The following is a 21,489-nucleotide window of genomic DNA, read 5'->3' as shown; positions in this document are numbered from 1 at the left end:
TATGGGATTGTGATTTTGCATATGATGTATGGAAGGGTATAGGGGGACTTTGCAAGGAATTGGTGGGTGTAAAGTATGTTAATTGGAAACTTGCTATGTTTGGGATGGGTGCATGTAGTAGAATTAAGGATAGGATTTTATGGTTGTTGGTGGTGTGTGTAATTGAAAGTTTGTGGGATGCGAGGAATTTGTTAGTTTTTAAAAGGAAGAAAATGTCAGTTAATGAATGTTTGAGATTGATTCTGTCACGTATGTATGTAATATACCTCTGGGATCAGGAACGTGGAAGTATTATAGATGCTGAAGGGATCTGGAAGTTTAAAAAGTGGAGGTTTTTGGTAAAGTTTAATTAGTAGTGTATAATGTACCTGATGATAAGGTTTGGTTTTATTTTTGATTATATACCAAGTGTGATGAAAGGCTAAGTGTCAATGAAAGGCTTTTGTAAGTCGAATTGATTGAGCTTATGCTCCGGCCTATCTGATTTGGTTTTAAAAAAAAAAAAAAAGAAAAAAAAAAAAAAAAATCTGTTCTTATCAGTTTAATATCTGATACGTCCCCTATCTGGGGACCATATATTAAATGGATTTTTAGAACAGGGAGATGGAAAAAGAGCTTGCTCTGTCCACTCCACGCATTGACCTGGTATTGCAGTATCTCCAGGACCGGTGCACCCCTTCTTTAATGCAGTTTCTAAAATCAGAAAGAATTGAATTCAATGTTTTTTGTTCATTTTGCTTGTTTGTCGGATTTTGGGATGGACTCTTTGGCTTTGCTTTTCTTCTCCTCATTGGATTTTTCATGTTCAAAGTTGCAGAAGCCAGATTACAAGCTCATTTTGGTTCAACTTCAGCAACTGTGCATTGCATTGCCATGTAATGTGATGCAATGCTATCTTTCTAGCTCTCCCTTTTTACTTCCTTTTGGATAAACAGACATATTAGGCAAGCATTTTGGAGCTTTCACCTAAATAACTACAGGTGGTGAGATAAGCTGCACAATATAATTGACCTTTCAGTATATTGTTGCACACACACCATCTATTTAGCAAATGCCCTTGTTATCAACAGCAGCCTTTTAAACTCACCTGAGCTAACAGGTATGTGCGCTGGTTACTCTGCTGCGCTTAAAATTTCTTTTTTGGTTTGCTACAATGCCTTTTCTGAAACGTTGTCTCCTTCTGCTGGAACACTGACTTCTTTCATTTAATGCCTGCAGACTATAAAAGAGAACCCAACCCAAAAAGTTTGGTTGATTAGTCTGTGGCATTCTGTTAAACTGTTGCTTATGGCGGTCTCTGTGAGCTTCTCAGCGACATTCAGCCAGCCAGGTATCCTGCCTGCAGTAGATGGAATGTGGCAATGGAACGCTGGCTGCGCGTGTCATAATAGGCTCTGAGCCTTTATATACCTGTGCACAGCAGCAGCCACCTTCAGTCTGCTGCTGGACAGCCAGCAGCAGCAGCAGCAGGAGAGGTATGTAATCAGGAGCCCTCCTGCTAAGGGTAGACAGCTGCTCGTTCCACCCCACCCCCCGCCTTAATTGGTTCTCCTCCCTTCCAACGGTGTTGAGGCGGGTGGGAACAGCAGGGGGTGAAGGTGCTGTGTTTAAAGAGGTGGAGTTATGCAGATCTAAAACGCGTGGATTGCAGCAGCAGCAAGCCGAAAAGTGCAGGCATGTAAGGGATCTAGAGGTTGACAACATGTCTTCTTAACGGGAGTCCAGGAGCTCATCTCCACAAATGGACTTTTCAGGATCCTTGGGTGGCTCCGTAGTTTGAAACCAATTCTGGTTATCGCTTCTCGGCCTTTTGGCTAAGATCAAGTGTAGTATCTGTTCTTATCAGTTTAATATCTGATACGTCCCCTATCTGGGGACCATATATTAAATGGATTTTTAGAACAGGGAGATGGAAAAAGAGCTTGCTCTGTCCACTCCACGCATTGACCTGGTATTGCAGTATCTCCAGGACCGGTGCACCCCTTCTTTAATGCAGTTTCTAAAATCAGAAAGAATTGAATTCAATGTTTTTTGTTCATTTTGCTTGTTTGTCGGATTTTGGGATGGACTCTTTGGCTTTGCTTTTCTTCTCCTCATTGGATTTTTCATGTTCAAAGTTGCAGAAGCCAGATTACAAGCTCATTTTGGTTCAACTTCAGCAACTGTGCATTGCATTGCCATGTAATGTGATGCAATGCTATCTTTCTAGCTCTCCCTTTTTACTTCCTTTTGGATAAACAGACATATTAGGCAAGCATTTTGGAGCTTTCACCTAAATAACTACAGGTGGTGAGATAAGCTGCACAATATAATTGACCTTTCAGTATATTGTTGCACACACACCATCTATTTAGCAAATGCCCTTGTTATCAACAGCAGCCTTTTAAACTCACCTGAGCTAACAGGTATGTGCGCTGGTTACTCTGCTGCGCTTAAAATTTCTTTTTTGGTTTGCTACAATGCCTTTTCTGAAACGTTGTCTCCTTCTGCTGGAACACTGACTTCTTTCATTTAATGCCTGCAGACTATAAAAGAGAACCCAACCCAAAAAGTTTGGTTGATTAGTCTGTGGCATTCTGTTAAACTGTTGCTTATGGCGGTCTCTGTGAGCTTCTCAGCGACATTCAGCCAGCCAGGTATCCTGCCTGCAGTAGATGGAATGTGGCAATGGAACGCTGGCTGCGCGTGTCATAATAGGCTCTGAGCCTTTATATACCTGTGCACAGCAGCAGCCACCTTCAGTCTGCTGCTGGACAGCCAGCAGCAGCAGCAGCAGGAGAGGTATGTAATCAGGAGCCCTCCTGCTAAGGGTAGACAGCTGCTCGTTCCACCCCACCCCCCACCTTAATTGGTTCTCCTCCCTTCCAACGGTGTTGAGGCGGGTGGGAACAGCAGGGGGTGAAGGTGCTGTGTTTAAAGAGGTGGAGTTATGCAGATCTAAAACGCGTGGATTGCAGCAGCAGCAAGCCGAAAAGTGCAGGCATGTAAGGGATCTAGAGGTTGACAACATGTCTTCTTAACGGGAGTCCAGGAGCTCATCTCCACAAATGGACTTTTCAGGATCCTTGGGTGGCTCCGTAGTTTGAAACCAATTCTGGTTATCGCTTCTCGGCCTTTTGGCTAAGATCAAGTGTAGTATCTGTTCTTATCAGTTTAATATCTGATACGTCCCCTATCTGGGGACCATATATTAAATGGATTTTTAGAACAGGGAGATGGAAAAAGAGCTTGCTCTGTCCACTCCACGCATTGACCTGGTATTGCAGTATCTCCAGGACCGGTGCACCCCTTCTTTAATGCAGTTTCTAAAATCAGAAAGAATTGAATTCAATGTTTTTTGTTCATTTTGCTTGTTTGTCGGATTTTGGGATGGACTCTTTGGCTTTGCTTTTCTTCTCCTCATTGGATTTTTCATGTTCAAAGTTGCAGAAGCCAGATTACAAGCTCATTTTGGTTCAACTTCAGCAACTGTGCATTGCATTGCCATGTAATGTGATGCAATGCTATCTTTCTAGCTCTCCCTTTTTACTTCCTTTTGGATAAACAGACATATTAGGCAAGCATTTTGGAGCTTTCACCTAAATAACTACAGGTGGTGAGATAAGCTGCACAATATAATTGACCTTTCAGTATATTGTTGCACACACACCATCTATTTAGCAAATGCCCTTGTTATCAACAGCAGCCTTTTAAACTCACCTGAGCTAACAGGTATGTGCGCTGGTTACTCTGCTGCGCTTAAAATTTCTTTTTTGGTTTGCTACAATGCCTTTTCTGAAACGTTGTCTCCTTCTGCTGGAACACTGACTTCTTTCATTTAATGCCTGCAGACTATAAAAGAGAACCCAACCCAAAAAGTTTGGTTGATTAGTCTGTGGCATTCTGTTAAACTGTTGCTTATGGCGGTCTCTGTGAGCTTCTCAGCGACATTCAGCCAGCCAGGTATCCTGCCTGCAGTAGATGGAATGTGGCAATGGAACGCTGGCTGCGCGTGTCATAATAGGCTCTGAGCCTTTATATACCTGTGCACAGCAGCAGCCACCTTCAGTCTGCTGCTGGACAGCCAGCAGCAGCAGCAGCAGGAGAGGTATGTAATCAGGAGCCCTCCTGCTAAGGGTAGACAGCTGCTCGTTCCACCCCACCCCCCGCCTTAATTGGTTCTCCTCCCTTCCAACGGTGTTGAGGCGGGTGGGAACAGCAGGGGGTGAAGGTGCTGTGTTTAAAGAGGTGGAGTTATGCAGATCTAAAACGCGTGGATTGCAGCAGCAGCAAGCCGAAAAGTGCAGGCATGTAAGGGATCTAGAGGTTGACAACATGTCTTCTTAACGGGAGTCCAGGAGCTCATCTCCACAAATGGACTTTTCAGGATCCTTGGGTGGCTCCGTAGTTTGAAACCAATTCTGGTTATCGCTTCTCGGCCTTTTGGCTAAGATCAAGTGTAGTATCTGTTCTTATCAGTTTAATATCTGATACGTCCCCTATCTGGGGACCATATATTAAATGGATTTTTAGAACAGGGAGATGGAAAAAGAGCTTGCTCTGTCCACTCCACGCATTGACCTGGTATTGCAGTATCTCCAGGACCGGTGCACCCCTTCTTTAATGCAGTTTCTAAAATCAGAAAGAATTGAATTCAATGTTTTTTGTTCATTTTGCTTGTTTGTCGGATTTTGGGATGGACTCTTTGGCTTTGCTTTTCTTCTCCTCATTGGATTTTTCATGTTCAAAGTTGCAGAAGCCAGATTACAAGCTCATTTTGGTTCAACTTCAGCAACTGTGCATTGCATTGCCATGTAATGTGATGCAATGCTATCTTTCTAGCTCTCCCTTTTTACTTCCTTTTGGATAAACAGACATATTAGGCAAGCATTTTGGAGCTTTCACCTAAATAACTACAGGTGGTGAGATAAGCTGCACAATATAATTGACCTTTCAGTATATTGTTGCACACACACCATCTATTTAGCAAATGCCCTTGTTATCAACAGCAGCCTTTTAAACTCACCTGAGCTAACAGGTATGTGCGCTGGTTACTCTGCTGCGCTTAAAATTTCTTTTTTGGTTTGCTACAATGCCTTTTCTGAAACGTTGTCTCCTTCTGCTGGAACACTGACTTCTTTCATTTAATGCCTGCAGACTATAAAAGAGAACCCAACCCAAAAAGTTTGGTTGATTAGTCTGTGGCATTCTGTTAAACTGTTGCTTATGGCGGTCTCTGTGAGCTTCTCAGCGACATTCAGCCAGCCAGGTATCCTGCCTGCAGTAGATGGAATGTGGCAATGGAACGCTGGCTGCGCGTGTCATAATAGGCTCTGAGCCTTTATATACCTGTGCACAGCAGCAGCCACCTTCAGTCTGCTGCTGGACAGCCAGCAGCAGCAGCAGCAGCAGGAGAGGTATGTAATCAGGAGCCCTCCTGCTAAGGGTAGACAGCTGCTCGTTCCACCCCACCCCCCGCCTTAATTGGTTCTCCTCCCTTCCAACGGTGTTGAGGCGGGTGGGAACAGCAGGGGGTGAAGGTGCTGTGTTTAAAGAGGTGGAGTTATGCAGATCTAAAACGCGTGGATTGCAGCAGCAGCAAGCCGAAAAGTGCAGGCATGTAAGGGATCTAGAGGTTGACAACATGTCTTCTTAACGGGAGTCCAGGAGCTCATCTCCACAAATGGACTTTTCAGGATCCTTGGGTGGCTCCGTAGTTTGAAACCAATTCTGGTTATCGCTTCTCGGCCTTTTGGCTAAGATCAAGTGTAGTATCTTTCGAAAAGGCGGTTTTGGATGTTGGCCGCCCTAGTAGATTGATACATTATGCACACTGGAGTTTAGGCGCTTGTTAGTACGCCAGGTGGCTAATATAGTCATCTGGTGGAAAGCATGGCCCCCCAGGATCGACGCCATTGGGCCGGGGAAGATCGAAAGCCCGAAGTGTGAAGTGCCCCAGGAGTGGTGACCCTGGGGTGCCTTAACTCACTGGGATTGGGAACCCCACTTGAGTTTATGGCACATTTGCACAAGCACTTCAAATTTTCTTTCTTCGCACACACCCTTATTCCGGGCCTTCTGGCCTTAGGATGGGGAATTTTTCAATTCCCGGTCGAAGGTCCGGGCAGTATTATACTGTGAAACCTTCACTATTTATTTAATTTCTTTGTCACTGTGTGTCCACTTATTCACGTGTGTCACGTCCTACTAGGATTTTGTCGGGATGCGGTTCCCTTACGGGTTCCTCTCTTGGCAGGTCTAGGGGGGGAGTGTGTGGCCATCAGGTTCCGCTCCCCCCTGAACCCCCCTGGCTCTCCTCTTTTGGGAGGAGAGCGTTGTTGGCTCCCCTCTTCCGGGAGGGGAGCACAGTCTTTGGCTCCCAGTGCCTTGCTCGGGTGAGAACTCGGGCAAGTGCTGGGGGTAAGATTGGGTCGCCTCTGGCTTCGGCTGGAGGTGGCTTTTTGTCCCTGTTCCTCGCTGTGGCCTTTTGGCTCGGAGGGACGGGGAATGGTTTGGGGGACCCTTCTCTTTTTGGAGAGGGTTTCAAGAAGACCAGCATCCTAGTGCACTTTTTTTGTGGCACTTGTCACTTTTTTAAGCGCACTCGGGTTTTGTACACGAATTCGGGCTTTCGATAAAAAAAAAAAAAAAAAAATCTGTTCTTATCAGTTTAATATCTGATACGTCCCCTATCTGGGGACCATATATTAAATGGATTTTTAGAACAGGGAGATGGAAAAAGAGCTTGCTCTGTCCACTCCACGCATTGACCTGGTATTGCAGTATCTCCAGGACCGGTGCACCCCTTCTTTAATGCAGTTTCTAAAATCAGAAAGAATTGAATTCAATGTTTTTTGTTCATTTTGCTTGTTTGTCGGATTTTGGGATGGACTCTTTGGCTTTGCTTTTCTTCTCCTCATTGGATTTTTCATGTTCAAAGTTGCAAAAGCCAGATTACAAGCTCATTTTGGTTCAACTTCAGCAACTGTGCATTGCATTGCCATGTAATGTGATGCAATGCTATCTTTCTAGCTCTCCCTTTTTACTTCCTTTTGGATAAACAGACATATTAGGCAAGCATTTTGGAGCTTTCACCTAAATAACTACAGGTGGTGAGCTAAGCTGCACAATATAATTGACCTTTCAGTATATTGTTGCACACACACCATCTATTTAGCAAATGCCCTTGTTATCAACAGCAGCCTTTTAAACTCACCTGAGCTAACAGGTATGTGCGCTGGTTACTCTGCTGCGCTTAAAATTTCTTTTTTGGTTTGCTACAATGCCTTTTCTGAAACGTTGTCTCCTTCTGCTGGAACACTGACTTCTTTCATTTAATGCCTGCAGACTATAAAAGAGAACCCAACCCAAAAAGTTTGGTTGATTAGTCTGTGGCATTCTGTTAAACTGTTGCTTATGGCGGTCTCTGTGAGCTTCTCAGCGACATTCAGCCAGCCAGGTATCCTGCCTGCAGTAGATGGAATGTGGCAATGGAACGCTGGCTGCGCGTGTCATAATAGGCTCTGAGCCTTTATATACCTGTGCACAGCAGCAGCCACCTTCAGTCTGCTGCTGGACAGCCAGCAGCAGCAGCAGCAGGAGAGGTATGTAATCAGGAGCCCTCCTGCTAAGGGTAGACAGCTGCTCGTTCCACCCCACCCCCCGCCTTAATTGGTTCTCCTCCCTTCCAACGGTGTTGAGGCGGGTGGGAACAGCAGGGGGTGAAGGTGCTGTGTTTAAAGAGGTGGAGTTATGCAGATCTAAAACGCGTGGATTGCAGCAGCAGCAAGCCGAAAAGTGCAGGCATGTAAGGGATCTAGAGGTTGACAACATGTCTTCTTAACGGGAGTCCAGGAGCTCATCTCCACAAATGGACTTTTCAGGATCCTTGGGTGGCTCCGTAGTTTGAAACCAATTCTGGTTATCGCTTCTCGGCCTTTTGGCTAAGATCAAGTGTAGTATCTTTTGAAAAGGCAGTTTTGTCCTTGGGCTGCCCTAGTAAATTGATGCATATTACACACTGGTTTGGTGCACTTGTTAGTACGCCAGGTGGCTCATAGAGTTATCTGATGGAAAACATGGCCCTCCAGGATCGAAGTCACTAGGCTGGGTAAGTGTGAGGGCTTTGGAGCAATGTGCCCCAGGAGTAGGCGCCCTGGTGGGAGTCCAAGCTTACTGGGACTGGGAACCCCAGAAAGACTTGGCTTCGTAGCACGCCGCACCTTTGCCAATCATACTTTCTGAGCAACCCCCCCTATTCCTGGCCTCCGGGCTAGGAAGGGGAATTTTTATAAACCCGGTCGGAGGTCCGGTCAACTTTGGGCTGAGAAACCAACACAGGCTCCAGCTCCACTAGGGTGGCAGCCTAGATGGAAGCTGGGAGCACGAAAACGGCTCTTCTCCGGCTTCGGCTAGGGAGAGCATCGGAGATCCCTGACCCTCACTGTGGCCTTCTGGCTCGGAGGGATGGGGATGGTTTATTGGGGACCCTCTCCTCTGGGAAGGGTCCACATGAATCCTCGCCTCGTGCGCTGTTTTGGTGTGACTTCGGTCACATTTTTCAGTGCCTTGGATGCAGCTTCAATCAAAAAATCTGTTCTTATCAGTTTAATATCTGATACGTCCCCTATCTGGGGACCATATATTAAATGGATTTTTAGAACAGGGAGATGGAAAAAGAGCTTGCTCTGTCCACTCCACGCATTGACCTGGTATTGCAGTATCTCCAGGACCGGTGCACCCCTTCTTTAATGCAGTTTCTAAAATCAGAAAGAATTGAATTCAATGTTTTTTGTTCATTTTGCTTGTTTGTCGGATTTTGGGATGGACTCTTTGGCTTTGCTTTTCTTCTCCTCATTGGATTTTTCATGTTCAAAGTTGCAGAAGCCAGATTACAAGCTCATTTTGGTTCAACTTCAGCAACTGTGCATTGCATTGCCATGTAATGTGATGCAATGCTATCTTTCTAGCTCTCCCTTTTTACTTCCTTTTGGATAAACAGACATATTAGGCAAGCATTTTGGAGCTTTCACCTAAATAACTACAGGTGGTGAGATAAGCTGCACAATATAATTGACCTTTCAGTATATTGTTGCACACACACCATCTATTTAGCAAATGCCCTTGTTATCAACAGCAGCCTTTTAAACTCACCTGAGCTAACAGGTATGTGCGCTGGTTACTCTGCTGCGCTTAAAATTTCTTTTTTGGTTTGCTACAATGCCTTTTCTGAAACGTTGTCTCCTTCTGCTGGAACACTGACTTCTTTCATTTAATGCCTGCAGACTATAAAAGAGAACCCAACCCAAAAAGTTTGGTTGATTAGTCTGTGGCATTCTGTTAAACTGTTGCTTATGGCGGTCTCTGTGAGCTTCTCAGCGACATTCAGCCAGCCAGGTATCCTGCCTGCAGTAGATGGAATGTGGCAATGGAACGCTGGCTGCGCATGTCATAATAGGCTCTGAGCCTTTATATAACTGTGCACAGCAGCAGCCACCTTCAGTCTGCTGCTGGACAGCCAGCAGCAGCAGCAGCAGGAGAGGTATGTAATCAGGAGCCCTCCTGCTAAGGGTAGACAGCTGCTCGTTCCACCCCACCCCCCGCCTTAATTGGTTCACCTCCCTTCCAACGGTGTTGAGGCGGGTGGGAACAGCAGGGGGTGAAGGTGCTGTGTTTAAAGAGGTGGAGTTATGCAGATCTAAAACGCGTGGATTGCAGCAGCAGCAAGCCGAAAAGTGCAGGCATGTAAGGGATCTAGAGGTTGACAACATGTCTTCTTAACGGGAGTCCAGGAGCTCATCTCCACAAATGGACTTTTCAGGATCCTTGGGTGGCTCCGTAGTTTGAAACCAATTCTGGTTATCGCTTCTCGGCCTTTTGGCTAAGATCAAGTGTAGTATCTGTTCTTATCAGTTTAATATCTGATACGTCCCCTATCTGGGGACCATATATTAAATGGATTTTTAGAACAGGGAGATGGAAAAAGAGCTTGCTCTGTCCACTCCACGCATTGACCTGGTATTGCAGTATCTCCAGGACCGGTGCACCCCTTCTTTAATGCAGTTTCTAAAATCAGAAAGAATTGAATTCAATGTTTTTTGTTCATTTTGCTTGTTTGTCGGATTTTGGGATGGACTCTTTGGCTTTGCTTTTCTTCTCCTCATTGGAATTTTCATGTTCAAAGTTGCAGAAGCCAGATTACAAGCTCATTTTGGTTCAACTTCAGCAACTGTGCATTGCATTGCCATGTAATGTGATGCAATGCTATCTTTCTAGCTGTCCCTTTTTACTTCCTTTTGGATAAACAGACATATTAGGCAAGCATTTTGGAGATTTCACCTAAATAACTACAGGTGGTGAGATAAGCTGCACAATATAATTGACCTTTCAGTATATTGTTGCACACACACCATCTATTTAGCAAATGCCCTTGTTATCAACAGCAGCCTTTTAAACTCACCTGAGCTAACAGGTATGTGCGCTGGTTACTCTGCTGCGCTTAAAATTTCTTTTTTGGTTTGCTACAATGCCTTTTCTGAAACGTTGTCTCCTTCTGCTGGAACACTGACTTCTTTCATTTAATGCCTGCAGACTATAAAAGAGAACCCAACCCAAAAAGTTTGGTTGATTAGTCTGTGGCATTCTGTTAAACTGTTGCTTATGGCGGTCTCTGTGAGCTTCTCAGCGACATTCAGCCAGCCAGGTATCCTGCCTGCAGTAGATGGAATGTGGCAATGGAACGCTGGCTGCGCGTGTCATAATAGGCTCTGAGCCTTTATATACCTGTGCACAGCAGCAGCCACCTTCACTCTGCTGCTGGACAGCCAGCAGCAGCAGCAGCAGGAGAGGTATGTAATCAGGAGCCCTCCTGCTAAGGGTAGACAGCTGCTCGTTCCACCCCACCCCCCGCCTTAATTGGTTCTCCTCCCTTCCAACGGTGTTGAGGCGGGTGGGAACAGCAGGGGGTGAAGGTGCTGTGTTTAAAGAGGTGGAGTTATGCAGATCTAAAACGCGTGGATTGCAGCAGCAGCAAGCCGAAAAGTGCAGGCATGTAAGGGATCTAGAGGTTGACAACATGTCTTCTTAACGGGAGTCCAGGAGCTCATCTCCACAAATGGACTTTTCAGGATCCTTGGGTGGCTCCGTAGTTTGAAACCAATTCTGGTTATCGCTTCTCGGCCTTTTGGCTAAGATCAAGTGTAGTATCTTTTGAAAAGGCAGTTTTGTCCTTGGGCTGCCCTAGTAAATTGATGCATATTACACACTGGTTTGGTGCACTTGTTAGTACGCCAGGTGGCTCATAGAGTTATCTGATGGAAAACATGGCCCTCCAGGATCGAAGTCACTAGGCTGGGTAAGTGTGAGGGCTTTGGAGCAATGTGCCCCAGGAGTAGGCGCCCTGGTGGGAGTTCAAGCTTACTGGGACTGGGAACCCCAGAAAGACTTGGCTTCGTAGCACGCCGCACCTTTGCCAATCATACTTTCTGAGCAACCCCCCCTATTCCTGGCCTCCGGGCTAGGAAGGGGAATTTTTATAAACCCGGTCGGCGGTCCGGTCAACTTTGGGCTGAGAAACCAACACAGGCTCCAGCTCCACTAGGGTGGCAGCCTAGATGGAAGCTGGGAGCACGAAAACGGCTCTTCTCCGGCTTCGGCTAGGGAGAGCATCGGAGATCCCTGACCCTCACTGTGGCCTTCTGGCTCGGAGGGATGGGGATGGTTTATTGGGGACCCTCTCCTCCGGGAAGGGTCCACATGAATCCTCGCCTCGTGCGCTGTTTTGGTGTGACTTCGGTCACATTTTTCAGTGCCTTGGATGCAGCTTCAATCAAAAAATCTGTTCTTATCAGTTTAATATCTGATACGTCCCCTATCTGGGGACCATATATTAAATGGATTTTTAGAACAGGGAGATGGAAAAAGAGCTTGCTCTGTCCACTCCACGCATTGACCTGGTATTGCAGTATCTCCAGGACCGGTGCACCCCTTCTTTAATGCAGTTTCTAAAATCAGAAAGAATTGAATTCAATGTTTTTTGTTCATTTTGCTTGTTTGTCGGATTTTGGGATGGACTCTTTGGCTTTGCTTTTCTTCTCCTCATTGGATTTTTCATGTTCAAAGTTGCAGAAGCCAGATTACAAGCTCATTTTGGTTCAACTTCAGCAACTGTGCATTGCATTGCCATGTAATGTGATGCAATGCTATCTTTCTAGCTCTCCCTTTTTACTTCCTTTTGGATAAACAGACATATTAGGCAAGCATTTTGGAGCTTTCACCTAAATAACTACAGGTGGTGAGATAAGCTGCACAATATAATTGACCTTTCAGTATATTGTTGCACACACACCATCTATTTAGCAAATGCCCTTGTTATCAACAGCAGCCTTTTAAACTCACCTGAGCTAACAGGTATGTGCGCTGGTTACTCTGCTGCGCTTAAAATTTCTTTTTTGGTTTGCTACAATGCCTTTTCTGAAACGTTGTCTCCTTCTGCTGGAACACTGACTTCTTTCATTTAATGCCTGCAGACTATAAAAGAGAACCCAACCCAAAAAGTTTGGTTGATTAGTCTGTGGCATTCTGTTAAACTGTTGCTTATGGCGGTCTCTGTGAGCTTCTCAGCGACATTCAGCCAGCCAGGTATCCTGCCTGCAGTAGATGGAATGTGGCAATGGAACGCTGGCTGCGCATGTCATAATAGGCTCTGAGCCTTTATATACCTGTGCACAGCAGCAGCCACCTTCAGTCTGCTGCTGGACAGCCAGCAGCAGCAGCAGCAGGAGAGGTATGTAATCAGGAGCCCTCCTGCTAAGGGTAGACAGCTGCTCGTTCCACCCCACCCCCCGCCTTAATTGGTTCTCCTCCCTTCCAACGGTGTTGAGGCGGGTGGGAACAGCAGGGGGTGAAGGTGCTGTGTTTAAAGAGGTGGAGTTATGCAGATCTAAAACGCGTGGATTGCAGCAGCAGCAAGCCGAAAAGTGCAGGCATGTAAGGGATCTAGAGGTTGACAACATGTCTTCTTAACGGGAGTCCAGGAGCTCATCTCCACAAATGGAATTTTCAGGATCCTTGGGTGGCTCCGTAGTTTGAAACCAATTCTGGTTATCGCTTCTCGGCCTTTTGGCTAAGATCAAGTGTAGTATCTGTTCTTATCAGTTTAATATCTGATACGTCCCCTATCTGGGGACCATATATTAAATGGATTTTTAGAACAGGGAGATGGAAAAAGAGCTTGCTCTGTCCACTCCACGCATTGACCTGGTATTGCAGTATCTCCAGGACCGGTGCACCCCTTCTTTAATGCAGTTTCTAAAATCAGAAAGAATTGAATTCAATGTTTTTTGTTCATTTTGCTTGTTTGTCGGATTTTGGGATGGACTCTTTGGCTTTGCTTTTCTTCTCCTCATTGGAATTTTCATGTTCAAAGTTGCAGAAGCCAGATTACAAGCTCATTTTGGTTCAACTTCAGCAACTGTGCATTGCATTGCCATGTAATGTGATGCAATGCTATCTTTCTAGCTGTCCCTTTTTACTTCCTTTTGGATAAACAGACATATTAGGCAAGCATTTTGGAGCTTTCACCTAAATAACTACAGGTGGTGAGATAAGCTGCACAATATAATTGACCTTTCAGTATATTGTTGCACACACACCATCTATTTAGCAAATGCCCTTGTTATCAACAGCAGCCTTTTAAACTCACCTGAGCTAACAGGTATGTGCGCTGGTTACTCTGCTGCGCTTAAAATTTCTTTTTTAGTTTGCTACAATGCCTTTTCTGAAACGTTGTCTCCTTCTGCTGGAACACTGACTTCTTTCATTTAATGCCTGCAGACTATAAAAGAGAACCCAACCCAAAAAGTTTGGTTGATTAGTCTGTGGCATTCTGTTAAACTGTTGCTTATGGCGGTCTCTGTGAGCTTCTCAGCGACATTCAGCCAGCCAGGTATCCTGCCTGCAGTAGATGGAATGTGGCAATGGAACGCTGGCTGCGCGTGTCATAATAGGCTCTGAGCCTTTATATACCTGTGCACAGCAGCAGCCACCTTCAGTCTGCTGCTGGACAGCCAGCAGCAGCAGCAGCAGGAGAGGTATGTAATCAGGAGCCCTCCTGCTAAGGGTAGACAGCTGCTCGTTCCACCCCACCCCCCGCCTTAATTGGTTCTCCTCCCTTCCAACGGTGTTGAGGCGGGTGGGAACAGCAGGGGGTGAAGGTGCTGTGTTTAAAGAGGTGGAGTTATGCAGATCTAAAACGCGTGGATTGCAGCAGCAGCAAGCCGAAAAGTGCAGGCATGTAAGGGATCTAGAGGTTGACAACATGTCTTCTTAACGGGAGTCCAGGAGCTCATCTCCACAAATGGACTTTTCAGGATCCTTGGGTGGCTCCGTAGTTTGAAACCAATTCTGGTTATCGCTTCTCGGCCTTTTGGCTAAGATCAAGTGTAGTATCTGTTCTTATCAGTTTAATATCTGATACGTCCTCTATCTGGGGACCATATATTAAATGGATTTTTAGAACAGGGAGATGGAAAAAGAGCTTGCTCTGTCCACTCCACGCATTGACCTGGTATTGCAGTATCTCCAGGACCGGTGCACCCCTTCTTTAATGCAGTTTCTAAAATCAGAAAGAATTGAATTCAATGTTTTTTGTTCATTTTGCTTGTTTGTCGGATTTTGGGATGGACTCTTTGGCTTTGCTTTTCTTCTCCTCATTGGATTTTTCATGTTCAAAGTTGCAGAAGCCAGATTACAAGCTCATTTTGGTTCAACTTCAGCAACTGTGCATTGCATTGCCATGTAATGTGATGCAATGCTATCTTTCTAGCTCTCCCTTTTTACTTCCTTTTGGATAAACAGACATATTAGGCAAGCATTTTGGAGCTTTCACCTAAATAACTACAGGTGGTGAGATAAGCTGCACAATATAATTGACCTTTCAGTATATTGTTGCACACACACCATCTATTTAGCAAATGCCCTTGTTATCAACAGCAGCCTTTTAAACTCACCTGAGCTAACAGGTATGTGCGCTGGTTACTCTGCTGCGCTTAAAATTTCTTTTTTGGTTTGCTACAATGCCTTTTCTGAAACGTTGTCTCCTTCTGCTGGAACACTGACTTCTTTCATTTAATGCCTGCAGACTATAAAAGAGAACCCAACCCAAAAAGTTTGGTTGATTAGTCTGTGGCATTCTGTTAAACTGTTGCTTATGGCGGTCTCTGTGAGCTTCTCAGCGACATTCAGCCAGCCAGGTATCCTGCCTGCAGTAGATGGAATGTGGCAATGGAACGCTGGCTGCGCGTGTCATAATAGGCTCTGAGCCTTTATATACCTGTGCACAGCAGCAGCCACCTTCAGTCTGCTGCTGGACAGCCAGCAGCAGCAGCAGCAGGAGAGGTATGTAATCAGGAGCCCTCCTGCTAAGGGTAGACAGCTGCTCGTTCCACCCCACCCCCCGCCTTAATTGGTTCTCCTCCCTTCCAATGGTGTTGAGGCGGGTGGGAACAGCAGGGGGTGAAGGTGCTGTGTTTAAAGAGGTGGAGTTATGCAGATCTAAAACGCGTGGATTGCAGCAGCAGCAAGCCGAAAAGTGCAGGCATGTAAGGGATCTAGAGGTTGACAACATGTCTTCTTAACGGGAGTCCAGGAGCTCATCTCCACAAATGGACTTTTCAGGATCCTTGGGTGGCTCCGTAGTTTGAAACCAATTCTGGTTATCGCTTCTCGGCCTTTTGGCTAAGATCAAGTGTAGTATCTGTTCTTATCAGTTTAATATCTGATACGTCCCCTATCTGGGGACCATATATTAAATGGATTTTTAGAACAGGGAGATGGAAAAAGAGCTTGCTCTGTCCACTCCACGCATTGACCTGGTATTGCAGTATCTCCAGGACCGGTGCACCCCTTCTTTAATGCAGTTTCTAAAATCAGAAAGAATTGAATTCAATGTTTTTTGTTCATTTTGCTTGTTTGTCGGATTTTGGGATGGACTCTTTGGCTTTGCTTTTCTTCTCCTCATTGGATTTTTCATGTTCAAAGTTGCAGAAGCCAGATTACAAGCTCATTTTGGTTCAACTTCAGCAACTGTGCATTGCATTGCCATGTAATGTGATGCAATGCTATCTTTCTAGCTCTCCCTTTTTACTTCCTTTTGGATAAACAGACATATTAGGCAAGCATTTTGGAGCTTTCACCTAAATAACTACAGGTGGTGAGATAAGCTGCACAATATAATTGACCTTTCAGTATATTGTTGCACACACACCATCTATTTAGCAAATGCCCTTGTTATCAACAGCAGCCTTTTAAACTCACCTGAGCTAACAGGTATGTGCGCTGGTTACTCTGCTGCGCTTAAAATTTCTTTTTTGGTTTGCTACAATGCCTTTTCTGAAACGTTGTCTCCTTCTGCTGGAACACTGACTTCTTTCATTTAATGCCTGCAGACTATAAAAGAGAACCCAACCCAAAAAGTTTGGTTGATTAGTCTGTGGCATTCTGTTAAACTGTTGCTTATGGCGGTCTCTGTGAGCTTCTCAGCGACATTCAGCCAGCCAGGTATCCTGCCTGCAGTAGATGGAATGTGGCAATGGAACGCTGGCTGCGCGTGTCATAATAGGCTCTGAGCCTTTATATACCTGTGCACAGCAGCAGCCACCTTCAGTCTGCTGCTGGACAGCCAGCAGCAGCAGCAGCAGGAGAGGTATGTAATCAGGAGCCCTCCTGCTAAGGGTAGACAGCTGCTCGTTCCACCCCACCCCCCGCCTTAATTGGTTCTCCTCCCTTCCAACGGTGTTGAGGCGGGTGGGAACAGCAGGGGGTGAAGGTGCTGTGTTTAAAGAGGTGGAGTTATGCAGATCTAAAACGCGTGGATTGCAGCAGCAGCAAGCCGAAAAGTGCAGGCATGTAAGGGATCTAGAGGTTGACAACATGTCTTCTTAACGGGAGTCCAGGAGCTCATCTCCACAAATGGACTTTTCAGGATCCTTGGGTGGCTCCGTAGTTTGAAACCAATTCTGGTTATCGCTTCTCGGCCTTTTGGCTAAGATCAAGTGTAGTATCTTTTGAAAAGGCAGTTTTGTCCTTGGGCTGCCCTAGTAAATTGATGCATATTACACACTGGTTTGGTGCACTTGTTAGTACGCCAGGTGGCTCATAGAGTTATCTGATGGAAAACATGGCCCTCCAGGATCGAAGTCACTAGGCTGGGTAAGTGTGAGGGCTTTGGAGCAATGTGCCCCAGGAGTAGGCGCCCTGGTGGGAGTTCAAGCTTACTGGGACTGGGAACCCCAGAAAGACTTGGCTTCGTAGCACGCCGCACCTTTGCCAATCATACTTTCTGAGCAACCCCCCCTATTCCTGGCCTCCGGGCTAGGAAGGGGAATTTTTATAAACCCGGTCGGCGGTCCGGTCAACTTTGGGCTGAGAAACCAACACAGGCTCCAGCTCCACTAGGGTGGCAGCCTAGATGGAAGCTGGGAGCACGAAAACGGCTCTTCTCCGGCTTCGGCTAGGGAGAGCATCGGAGATCCCTGACCCTCACTGTGGCCTTCTGGCTCGGAGGGATGGGGATGGTTTATTGGGGACCCTCTCCTCCGGGAAGGGTCCACATGAATCCTCGCCTCGTGCGCTGTTTTGGTGTGACTTCGGTCACATTTTTCAGTGCCTTGGATGCAGCTTCAATCAAAAAATCTGTTCTTATCAGTTTAATATCTGATACGTCCCCTATCTGGGGACCATATATTAAATGGATTTTTAGAACAGGGAGATGGAAAAAGAGCTTGCTCTGTCCACTCCACGCATTGACCTGGTATTGCAGTATCTCCAGGACCGGTGCACCCCTTCTTTAATGCAGTTTCTAAAATCAGAAAGAATTGAATTCAATGTTTTTTGTTCATTTTGCTTGTTTGTCGGATTTTGGGATGGACTCTTTGGCTTTGCTTTTCTTCTCCTCATTGGATTTTTCATGTTCAAAGTTGCAGAAGCCAGATTACAAGCTCATTTTGGTTCAACTTCAGCAACTGTGCATTGCATTGCCATGTAATGTGATGCAATGCTATCTTTCTAGCTCTCCCTTTTTACTTCCTTTTGGATAAACAGACATATTAGGCAAGCATTTTGGAGCTTTCACCTAAATAACTACAGGTGGTGAGATAAGCTGCACAATATAATTGACCTTTCAGTATATTGTTGCACACACACCATCTATTTAGCAAATGCCCTTGTTATCAACAGCAGCCTTTTAAACTCACCTGAGCTAACAGGTATGTGCGCTGGTTACTCTGCTGCGCTTAAAATTTCTTTTTTGGTTTGCTACAATGCCTTTTCTGAAACGTTGTCTCCTTCTGCTGGAACACTGACTTCTTTCATTTAATGCCTGCAGACTATAAAAGAGAACCCAACCCAAAAAGTTTGGTTGATTAGTCTGTGGCATTCTGTTAAACTGTTGCTTATGGCGGTCTCTGTGAGCTTCTCAGCGACATTCAGCCAGCCAGGTATCCTGCCTGCAGTAGATGGAATGTGGCAATGGAACGCTGGCTGCGCATGTCATAATAGGCTCTGAGCCTTTATATACCTGTGCACAGCAGCAGCCACCTTCAGTCTGCTGCTGGACAGCCAGCAGCAGCAGCAGCAGGAGAGGTATGTAATCAGGAGCCCTCCTGCTAAGGGTAGACAGCTGCTCGTTCCACCCCACCCCCCGCCTTAATTGGTTCTCCTCCCTTCCAACGGTGTTGAGGCGGGTGGGAACAGCAGGGGGTGAAGGTGCTGTGTTTAAAGAGGTGGAGTTATGCAGATCTAAAACGCGTGGATTGCAGCAGCAGCAAGCCGAAAAGTGCAGGCATGTAAGGGATCTAGAGGTTGACAACATGTCTTCTTAACGGGAGTCCAGGAGCTCATCTCCACAAATGGAATTTTCAGGATCCTTGGGTGGCTCCGTAGTTTGAAACCAATTCTGGTTATCGCTTCTCGGCCTTTTGGCTAAGATCAAGTGTAGTATCTGTTCTTATCAGTTTAATATCTGATACGTCCCCTATCTGGGGACCATATATTAAATGGATTTTTAGAACAGGGAGATGGAAAAAGAGCTTGCTCTGTCCACTCCACGCATTGACCTGGTATTGCAGTATCTCCAGGACCGGTGCACCCCTTCTTTAATGCAGTTTCTAAAATCAGAAAGAATTGAATTCAATGTTTTTTGTTCATTTTGCTTGTTTGTCGGATTTTGGGATGGACTCTTTGGCTTTGCTTTTCTTCTCCTCATTGGAATTTTCATGTTCAAAGTTGCAGAAGCCAGATTACAAGCTCATTTTGGTTCAACTTCAGCAACTGTGCATTGCATTGCCATGTAATGTGATGCAATGCTATCTTTCTAGCTGTCCCTTTTTACTTCCTTTTGGATAAACAGACATATTAGGCAAGCATTTTGGAGCTTTCACCTAAATAACTACAGGTGGTGAGATAAGCTGCACAATATAATTGACCTTTCAGTATATTGTTGCACACACACCATCTATTTAGCAAATGCCCTTGTTATCAACAGCAGCCTTTTAAACTCACCTGAGCTAACAGGTATGTGCGCTGGTTACTCTGCTGCGCTTAAAATTTCTTTTTTAGTTTGCTACAATGCCTTTTCTGAAACGTTGTCTCCTTCTGCTGGAACACTGACTTCTTTCATTTAATGCCTGCAGACTATAAAAGAGAACCCAACCCAAAAAGTTTGGTTGATTAGTCTGTGGCATTCTGTTAAACTGTTGCTTATGGCGGTCTCTGTGAGCTTCTCAGCGACATTCAGCCAGCCAGGTATCCTGCCTGCAGTAGATGGAATGTGGCAATGGAACGCTGGCTGCGCGTGTCATAATAGGCTCTGAGCCTTTATATACCTGTGCACAGCAGCAGCCACCTTCAGTCTGCTGCTGGACAGCCAGCAGCAGCAGCAGCAGGAGAGGTATGTAATCAGGAGCCCTCCTGCTAAGGGTAGACAGCTGCTCGTTCCACCCCACCCCCCGCCTTAATTGGTTCTCCTCCCTTCCAACGGTGTTGAGGCGGGTGGGAACAGCAGGGGGTGAAGGTGCTGTGTTTAAAGAGGTGGAGTTATGCAGATCTAAAACGCGTGGATTGCAGCAGCAGCAAGCCGAAAAGTGCAGGCATGTAAGGGATCTAGAGGTTGACAACATGTCTTCTTAACGGGAGTCCAGGAGCTCATCTCCACAAATGGACTTTTCAGGATCCTTGGGTGGCTCCGTAGTTTGAAACCAATTCTGGTTATCGCTTCTCGGCCTTTTGGCTAAGATCAAGTGTAGTATCTGTTCTTATCAGTTTAATATCTGATACGTCCTCTATCTGGGGACCATATATTAAATGGATTTTTAGAACAGGGAGATGGAAAAAGAGCTTGCTCTGTCCACTCCACGCATTGACCTGGTATTGCAGTATCTCCAGGACCGGTGCACCCCTTCTTTAATGCAGTTTCTAAAATCAGAAAGAATTGAATTCAATGTTTTTTGTTCATTTTGCTTGTTTGTCGGATTTTGGGATGGACTCTTTGGCTTTGCTTTTCTTCTCCTCATTGGATTTTTCATGTTCAAAGTTGCAGAAGCCAGATTACAAGCTCATTTTGGTTCAACTTCAGCAACTGTGCATTGCATTGCCATGTAATGTGATGCAATGCTATCTTTCTAGCTCTCCCTTTTTACTTCCTTTTGGATAAACAGACATATTAGGCAAGCATTTTGGAGCTTTCACCTAAATAACTACAGGTGGTGAGATAAGCTGCACAATATAATTGACCTTTCAGTATATTGTTGCACACACACCATCTATTTAGCAAATGCCCTTGTTATCAACAGCAGCCTTTTAAACTCACCTGAGCTAACAGGTATGTGCGCTGGTTACTCTGCTGCGCTTAAAATTTCTTTTTTGGTTTGCTACAATGCCTTTTCTGAAACGTTGTCTCCTTCTGCTGGAACACTGACTTCTTTCATTTAATGCCTGCAGACTATAAAAGAGAACCCAACCCAAAAAGTTTGGTTGATTAGTCTGTGGCATTCTGTTAAACTGTTGCTTATGGCGGTCTCTGTGAGCTTCTCAGCGACATTCAGCCAGCCAGGTATCCTGCCTGCAGTAGATGGAATGTGGCAATGGAACGCTGGCTGCGCGTGTCATAATAGGCTCTGAGCCTTTATATACCTGTGCACAGCAGCAGCCACCTTCAGTCTGCTGCTGGACAGCCAGCAGCAGCAGCAGCAGGAGAGGTATGTAATCAGGAGCCCTCCTGCTAAGGGTAGACAGCTGCTCGTTCCACCCCACCCCCCGCCTTAATTGGTTCTCCTCCCTTCCAATGGTGTTGAGGCGGGTGGGAACAGCAGGGGGTGAAGGTGCTGTGTTTAAAGAGGTGGAGTTATGCAGATCTAAAACGCGTGGATTGCAGCAGCAGCAAGCCGAAAAGTGCAGGCATGTAAGGGATCTAGAGGTTGACAACATGTCTTCTTAACGGGAGTCCAGGAGCTCATC

The 21,489-nt window shown here is 45.7% G+C and overlaps 14 non-coding genes and 4 pseudogenes across 14 annotated transcripts; all 18 read left to right on the top strand.

The window, feature by feature from the left end:
- Positions 1–484: 484 nt before the first annotated feature.
- Positions 485–679, top strand: LOC141236351 (U2 spliceosomal RNA). The gene has a single exon (XR_012302027.1). It is a non-coding gene; the product is annotated as a U2 spliceosomal RNA (small nuclear RNA).
- Positions 680–1,794: 1,115 nt separating this feature from the next.
- LOC141235881 (U2 spliceosomal RNA) lies at positions 1,795–1,985 on the top strand. The gene has a single exon (XR_012301584.1). It is a non-coding gene; the product is annotated as a U2 spliceosomal RNA (small nuclear RNA).
- Positions 1,986–3,100: 1,115 nt separating this feature from the next.
- Positions 3,101–3,291, top strand: LOC141235880 (U2 spliceosomal RNA). The gene has a single exon (XR_012301583.1). It is a non-coding gene; the product is annotated as a U2 spliceosomal RNA (small nuclear RNA).
- Positions 3,292–4,406: 1,115 nt separating this feature from the next.
- LOC141235879 (U2 spliceosomal RNA) lies at positions 4,407–4,597 on the top strand. Its single transcript, XR_012301582.1, has one exon. It is a non-coding gene; the product is annotated as a U2 spliceosomal RNA (small nuclear RNA).
- A 1,118-nt stretch (positions 4,598–5,715) lies between these two features.
- Positions 5,716–5,807, top strand: LOC141235859 (U2 spliceosomal RNA; annotated as a pseudogene).
- Positions 5,808–6,601: 794 nt separating this feature from the next.
- Positions 6,602–6,787, top strand: LOC141236366 (U2 spliceosomal RNA). The gene has a single exon (XR_012302040.1). It is a non-coding gene; the product is annotated as a U2 spliceosomal RNA (small nuclear RNA).
- A 1,115-nt stretch (positions 6,788–7,902) lies between these two features.
- On the top strand, positions 7,903–8,018 carry LOC141235849 (U2 spliceosomal RNA; annotated as a pseudogene).
- A 524-nt stretch (positions 8,019–8,542) lies between these two features.
- LOC141236324 (U2 spliceosomal RNA) lies at positions 8,543–8,724 on the top strand. Its single transcript, XR_012302009.1, has one exon. It is a non-coding gene; the product is annotated as a U2 spliceosomal RNA (small nuclear RNA).
- Positions 8,725–9,839: 1,115 nt separating this feature from the next.
- On the top strand, positions 9,840–10,030 carry LOC141235877 (U2 spliceosomal RNA). Its single transcript, XR_012301581.1, has one exon. It is a non-coding gene; the product is annotated as a U2 spliceosomal RNA (small nuclear RNA).
- Positions 10,031–11,145: 1,115 nt separating this feature from the next.
- On the top strand, positions 11,146–11,261 carry LOC141235848 (U2 spliceosomal RNA; annotated as a pseudogene).
- A 524-nt stretch (positions 11,262–11,785) lies between these two features.
- Positions 11,786–11,967, top strand: LOC141236323 (U2 spliceosomal RNA). Its single transcript, XR_012302008.1, has one exon. It is a non-coding gene; the product is annotated as a U2 spliceosomal RNA (small nuclear RNA).
- Positions 11,968–13,082: 1,115 nt separating this feature from the next.
- LOC141235876 (U2 spliceosomal RNA) lies at positions 13,083–13,273 on the top strand. Its single transcript, XR_012301580.1, has one exon. It is a non-coding gene; the product is annotated as a U2 spliceosomal RNA (small nuclear RNA).
- Positions 13,274–14,388: 1,115 nt separating this feature from the next.
- LOC141236263 (U2 spliceosomal RNA) lies at positions 14,389–14,579 on the top strand. The gene has a single exon (XR_012301955.1). It is a non-coding gene; the product is annotated as a U2 spliceosomal RNA (small nuclear RNA).
- Positions 14,580–15,694: 1,115 nt separating this feature from the next.
- Positions 15,695–15,885, top strand: LOC141235875 (U2 spliceosomal RNA). The gene has a single exon (XR_012301579.1). It is a non-coding gene; the product is annotated as a U2 spliceosomal RNA (small nuclear RNA).
- Positions 15,886–17,000: 1,115 nt separating this feature from the next.
- LOC141236382 (U2 spliceosomal RNA) lies at positions 17,001–17,116 on the top strand (annotated as a pseudogene).
- A 524-nt stretch (positions 17,117–17,640) lies between these two features.
- On the top strand, positions 17,641–17,822 carry LOC141236322 (U2 spliceosomal RNA). Its single transcript, XR_012302007.1, has one exon. It is a non-coding gene; the product is annotated as a U2 spliceosomal RNA (small nuclear RNA).
- Positions 17,823–18,937: 1,115 nt separating this feature from the next.
- On the top strand, positions 18,938–19,128 carry LOC141235874 (U2 spliceosomal RNA). The gene has a single exon (XR_012301578.1). It is a non-coding gene; the product is annotated as a U2 spliceosomal RNA (small nuclear RNA).
- A 1,115-nt stretch (positions 19,129–20,243) lies between these two features.
- Positions 20,244–20,434, top strand: LOC141236262 (U2 spliceosomal RNA). Its single transcript, XR_012301954.1, has one exon. It is a non-coding gene; the product is annotated as a U2 spliceosomal RNA (small nuclear RNA).
- Positions 20,435–21,489: the final 1,055 nt, after the last annotated feature.

Source organism: Phyllobates terribilis, unplaced genomic scaffold (assembly GCF_046119375.1).
Source record: "Phyllobates terribilis strain yellow unplaced genomic scaffold, ASM4611937v1 Scaffold_693__1_contigs__length_808095, whole genome shotgun sequence".
Taxonomy (NCBI): Eukaryota; Metazoa; Chordata; class Amphibia; order Anura; family Dendrobatidae; genus Phyllobates; species Phyllobates terribilis.
The sequence above is the reverse complement of the archived record's forward strand: the minus strand, read 5'-3'. Positions and strand labels throughout refer to the sequence as shown.